The sequence below is a fragment of the Pogona vitticeps genome, chromosome 2 (assembly GCF_051106095.1).
Source record: "Pogona vitticeps strain Pit_001003342236 chromosome 2, PviZW2.1, whole genome shotgun sequence".
Taxonomy (NCBI): Eukaryota; Metazoa; Chordata; class Lepidosauria; order Squamata; family Agamidae; genus Pogona; species Pogona vitticeps.
The window spans coordinates 259454447-259460785 of NC_135784.1; the positions used below are offsets into that span (position 1 = coordinate 259454447).

The 6339-nt window shown below is 40.5% G+C and overlaps 1 protein-coding gene across 5 annotated transcripts in view; it reads right to left on the reverse strand.

The window, feature by feature from the left end:
• FER (FER tyrosine kinase) overlaps positions 1-6339 on the reverse strand; it is a 239676-nt gene that overhangs the window by 151567 nt on the left and 81770 nt on the right. The window lies entirely within an intron of this gene.

A 6339-nucleotide genomic window follows, 5' to 3' on the forward strand; every position in this document is an offset into this window, starting at 1 on the left:
CTGTTGCCTATGCCACCTCACCAGCTGAGCTACTGGGGCAGAGAGAGAGAGAGAGAGGGAAAACAACCCCAAGTCAGGCCAGGCACAGCGGAAAGAAATCCCCATGCAGGTGCAGTGGAAGAGGCAAAAAGAATGCCAGAGATGGTTCCCGAAACAACAGCAGACCCTGTCAGCTCAGTCCTGTCTCCAGAGGGGAAATCCAGAAAGCACCGGTCCCCGTCCTCATTGTGGACATACCACCCTCAGTACTCTGGCCTTCCAGCTTCAGCACCTCACGGCATACACCAGTAAGAAAGATTCAAGAACCCCTTACCCCAGTGGGGTTAACCTGGGAGTGGTGGTGGAGAAGGCACAGACTAAGACGAGGCTAGTGGAGTTAACTAAACCCACTATCAAATTCCTGTTAGAAGTACCTATTCAAGACTTGTTTGAGGCTCCTGTTCAAGATACAGTAAACCCTCCTTTGTTTGAACCAGCTGGTATACATAGTGGGTTTTTTTTAAATAGTGTGGGGGGACTTTAGAAGACACTTAAATATCATAAATACCAAAGTGGAAAACGTTTTGCTCTCTACATGGTTTAAACCAGTGGTTCTTAACCTTTGTTACTCAGATGCTTTTGAACTGCAACTCCCAGAAACCCCAGTCAGCACAGCTGGTGGTGAAGGCTTCTGGGAGTTGCAGTCCAAAACTCCCGAGTAACCCAAGGTTAAGAACCAGTGGTTTAAACTACAGCTACAATAATATTTTACCATTGGGCATGCTGGCTTGGGCTTCTGAGGGCTGAAATCTAAAACACTTGGAGGACCCTCTTATGTACTAATATATGACAATACTCTGAGTGCTGGTCCTTATTTATCCATAATGACACCATCCCCACACAAGATGGAATAGTCTCAACTTGAGAAATCTTGAGAAACCTCAAGTACAAAATGTTTTCTGGAAGATAAAACTGCAACGCGCATCTCCCATGGGGGGGGGGGCAGTCTGAGGGTAAAGCATGCTCAGTCAGCATGAAATACAGGCACAGAACCTAAACTGCTTTTTGTACTGAGAAGACAGGAGATGGGAAATGTTGGAGAAGGAAAAATAATAGAGAACTTGAAGTCTAAATACAAATCCTTCACACTTTGCCATGTAATCAAAACAATGTGATCCACACATAACAGGTTGTACCACCAGGCTTGTGCGAAACCCTATGATTTGTACAGGTATCAGCAACAGCAAAACCCAGGGGGAGGGGAACTAAGCTGGATCCCAAACATAACTAATCAGGATTGCATATGTTTATTGGCCACAGAACATTAACTGAATATTGGGGGAAGGACCTGAATAGCAGGGAAGGAGGAAGGAATGGAACAGAGCAGCTGGAATCCTGAAAAGCAACCACAGCAACATTTTATTGCAGGGCAATAAAATGCAATAAAAGCTATTGCTTAAGAGTTACATTGTAGGTGTGGATCAATAAAGATGTTTCAACATACCCTGTCTATACAGTACCTTTCTGCATCTTTTTAAATGACAGAAACAATCTTTCATAATTATTCACATAAGCATCTATAAACCAATTTGGATGAGAAGTTAAGGCAGTGATTGTTATGGGTTTTTCGGGCTCTTTGGCCGTGTTCTGAAGGTTGTTCTTCCTGACGTCTCGCCAGTCTCTGTGGCCGGCATCTTCAGAGGACAGCAACCTGTACTCTGGTGTAGTTGGCTTGGGAGTGCATATTATATTATATATAATATAAATTATATATAATTTACATTTTTAATAAATTAGCCACTACTATGCATGAAGTGTCCTGTTCAGTTAGAAAGACACTTATCAAAGAAAAAGATGTGGGAGGGATGGGGCATGTCTCTGCAAGATTCAGAAGTTGGTGTGTACAGCTCCCAAATTTCTGGAGGTTTTGCACCCTACAGGTATAGCAATATTTTGACATGGCAACTGCAGGTGTAACTTCACTTCACTACCTCTTGCCATTGCTCTGAAATATACAATATGCTGGGCAGGGACATGTTTCATCTTTCATTAGTTTGTAGTGTAATCAATGTAGTTACATGTATGGGCACTGATGGATGACCTCCCATATCAGTTGCTCGCCTGAATTCATTGATACCCAAGAATTTTTAAGTTATACCAAAGGCTAATGAGAGCTGACAATTGAATATGCTCCTTTGTTTACTTCGCAATAATTGATTAAAATGGAACAAACAGCAAAGTAGGAGAAAACTCCACCACAGACAATAAAAGAGAGCAGATGCAAATTTAACATCTGCACTAAAGTAATCCTGAGATGCCAATTAAAACTGCAACTAATATTTGTTCTATCTGTATCCAAGATTTTCACAAATAAAATGCCTACCTTCTTGTAAGCCTTCTCATGTCTACACAAGGTGGCATATCAATTTTAAATTACAATCTGCCCAGTAATAAAACAGGCAGCTTAGAGTCCACCGGCAGGTCGATTTTATATCAATGGATTAAATGGCTACTTAAGAAACCGCTCACTGCATTACCATGGATACGGTGCCTAATTTTGCTTCTAGGTCTGCCAGGAGTAGGGATGATCAGCTCATTTCACGGACCTCAGGTAATGACAAGATAAAGGGCCTTCTTCAGATAAACGAGTCATGCGGATTAGTAGCAGCTAAATGACTGCTTCTCGTATCACTGAGAGGGAAAAGTACAAGAAATGATTGTGCATCCTGATGAATTTGCCCACAAATTCATTCAAGTAATGCCTTAATTTTACATTTGTGAACAGTCCCTCGACAATCATCCTGGAAGAGAGGTGACTATAATGCTGCTCCCAGCTTCTCTATTTTGCCTGGAGCCCTCAAATACGTGCATTTATTTCCTTTAAGAATTTTAAATTCACCTGCTTCAATATTTTCTACACACAGTAAGCAGACAAGCTGCCTTGGGAAGAAAGCTTACAGTTTTTGCTAAATACAGGGAGACAGCTCCTGCCAAAAATGAAAGTAAAAACAGTAACAATGCATGAAACAGACTGCCATCCAAGCATATCATCTAGTACAGGCGTAACGACATGGTAATATTTTGCAAACAATTATCTCCTCAGCAACCTAAAAGTTTTGGAAACAGGGTATCAGAATAACATTTTATTAAAAAACCCTTTGGCTGCAATTAAGACCAAGAGATTAACCTTTGAAGGTATCATGTCAAATATAAAATATTAATAATAGTACAAGCAAGAGATGGTGACACTATCTCTGAGGAAACCTCCACAATTCCAAATCACTCTCTCTAATCAAGGGGCTATCATGTAGCAGAGGTTAAGAGCATGGGGGGGAAAGCATGTGAAATTCAAGTCAAACATGGCAGATGCAATTTTAACATTTATTCAGAAGCAAAGAAGAGGCTTGTGAAACTCTGTACGAGACATCTGTTTCACAGCATCCCTTGGTAACGACAAATAAAGTCAAAGAAGAAAGTCAGAAAGAAAATGACAAAATAAAATCTTGTAAAAAACACAACACAGCAGCTTTCCATCTCCCACACAGACTGGATTTTTTCACACAAGGCAGATAAAATCTTGACAGATTCCTCAATAAAAAGGAGAGTAAGGTTTTTCCCAAACAATTAATTACATAGGTAAAGGCAAAGCTTCCCCTTGAAATTTAGTCCAGTCGTGTCCTCTAGGGGGCGATGCTCATCCCCGCTTCCAAGCCAGCGTTTGTCCGAAGACAGTTTCTATGGTCACGTGGTCAGTGCGTCTAGACACAGAAGACCGTTACCTTCCCACCAAGGTAGTACCTATTTATCTACTCACATTTTTACATGCTTTCAAACTGCTAGGTTGGCAGGATCTGGGACAAGCGGCGGGAGCTCACTCCGCTGCATGCATGTGATCTTATGATGGCTGGTCTTTTGATCCTGAAGCACAGAGGCTTCTGCAGTTTAACACGCAGTGCCACCATGTCCCTCTAATTAAGTACATACAAATATACAAAATATCATCATTTTAAATATGGAGCTGCTTTTAAAATCAGACCCTGCTTAAATGAGTGTTGTTCTCTCTCCAGAAAAATACACACTCCTGAAAAAACTATTAGTAAAATGCACCTTATTGTGAAAAATACAGAAGGGAAAGGGCTCACACAGCTCCTGTTAAAACAAAACATAGCCGTAAAATGTTTCCACAGAAGGCACAAAAATAAGATTTCAAAAATTAAAATTAGGAGTGATCCCTAAGCTGATGCCTCCCCCTCCTCCTAGCAGATCTGCATGGCGTTGGATAATTTATTCACTTTTTGTCACAGAACATTCAAGAGAAAACACAAGAGAGAGGCATGCCAGTACAGTATTCTTTTCCAGCTTGTACCACAACAACTCTGTGAGGTGTAGAGAGCTCCTGACCAACCTTCTCTACTGGCCTTCTGCAAATGGAACAGTGCTTAAGGAACAGGAACAGTGGCAACATCAAAGGCTGGCGACCAAAGTGAAGGTTTTGCCTCCCAAAACGTGGACAGTCACATACAGAAACTTTGCCAATGGGAAGAAGTATGGGAACTTTCCTTTCTCACATCTCTTGGCTCTATCTACTGGAATGTTAGCAGTTACTAATGAATACTCTAGCCTTATTCAGTAGTTATTTAATGGCCCAAATCCTGTTGTTTAGTGTAGTCAATCAAACTATAGTAGGCCCATTGAGGATTTGGTGAGTAAACACCTTCATAAATTGCATTGATTTAAACGAGCCTTCTCTGACTGTCAGCACGATGTCCAGTGTGCTGTAGTGGATAGACTGATGGACTAGGACTCAGGAATTCTGGGTTCAAATCCCCACTCAGCCATGGAAGCTCAGTGGGGTGTGTGGAAATGCTAAAATGACTCCTTAAATATCTCACCTTGAAAATCCTATTAGGATTATTAAAAGTTAGTTCCAACTTGATAGCACATAACTCCAAGTAATAGCTTGCATTGCCACTGTAAGCTGCAGTTACAGTGGATCAATTTGAATCAACGGAACTAACAGAGGTGACTCACCACTACACTCAGTGGGCCTACTCTAATGTTATTTACTACACAAAGCAACGGGATTTTGACTAATGTTTCGAAATGTTGCACCATAAGCAGGGATGGGCTTGTACCAAGTCACCATACTTCTCATGGAACATCCTCCATATTCTCACAGGCAAGTGCTCTTACAAAACACATGCTTCCATTGCAGAGGCACTCAGTTCAAGTTACATTGGCTTCTGTAATTTTCAGAATGCCCATTGTGCAGGATGGTGAATCATACTGAAGCCTCTATAAACAACAGTACACACAAACATCTTCATGCTACAGGCTTTATTTCTATTAAGGGTATAAGCCTATAGGACTAGAGCTATGGGTGCCCTCATGCCAGGAGCAGGCTATTAGGCACGTTACTTGGGAGTTTACATTCATTCAATAACACTCTAAGAGGGCTAAAGTGTGATCTCTCAGATGTTAAAGGAAATCAAGAATAAATTTTATCAACAAGGTACCTAGAGGCAGGGAGAGCTAGCTGGCCAGCTAACCAGAGGAAGGAACAAAACCATCCCTGGTTTGGCTGAGAAGGGCAAAAATCCAAAAAAAAGAGGGTTAAATTTCAATCCTTCTCTTCACACTCAACACACAATTCAGTGCCATTGCTAAAAACTGTCCTTCTCATTCATTCTGGAGTAACTTTTATAATAAATTCAGTGGCATTTACTCTGGATTCTATCATCACAAGAAAGCAGAATAGCACTCCAAGAAGTTTCCAGATGGTACTCAAAATGACATTAGAAAGGCTGAGTCACCAAACACTTCTAGAATGCAGAGAAGATAATGTTCCTGAAAGCCAACTGTTGGCTTTTACGAACAGGAGCTTTGAAATAAAATGTCCTTGCCAAAAACACATAGCTTCTTCAACTAGAAACAGACACAAGAGAGAAATAACACATAATCAATTGCTGCAGTATCTATTGAAGAGTGCCTTGTGATTCAGTAACTGGTTATATTCATATTATCTTTCAGCAAATAAATTTTCAAAGTAGCTTACACTGTAAAACTAAGATGACCAAAAACAAATTTCAGTAGCTCTGTCTGCATTCTTTTTTATGTACAACATTCACTGTGTTTTTTTTTAATCTGCATTACTCCTAGGTTTTTAATATTCCCTTTCTGTAAGAAAACAAACAAACAATATAATATTGGAACGTAAGGAAACATTAAAGCCAGTTAAGATGCTTTAAAAACAAACAAACAAAAGCAACACTGATAATAACACAGTTTGATGGCTGAGCTACACCAGATACTATGTTCCAATTAGATGGGAAAACATTTTCCTTCAAAGACGCCCTGTTC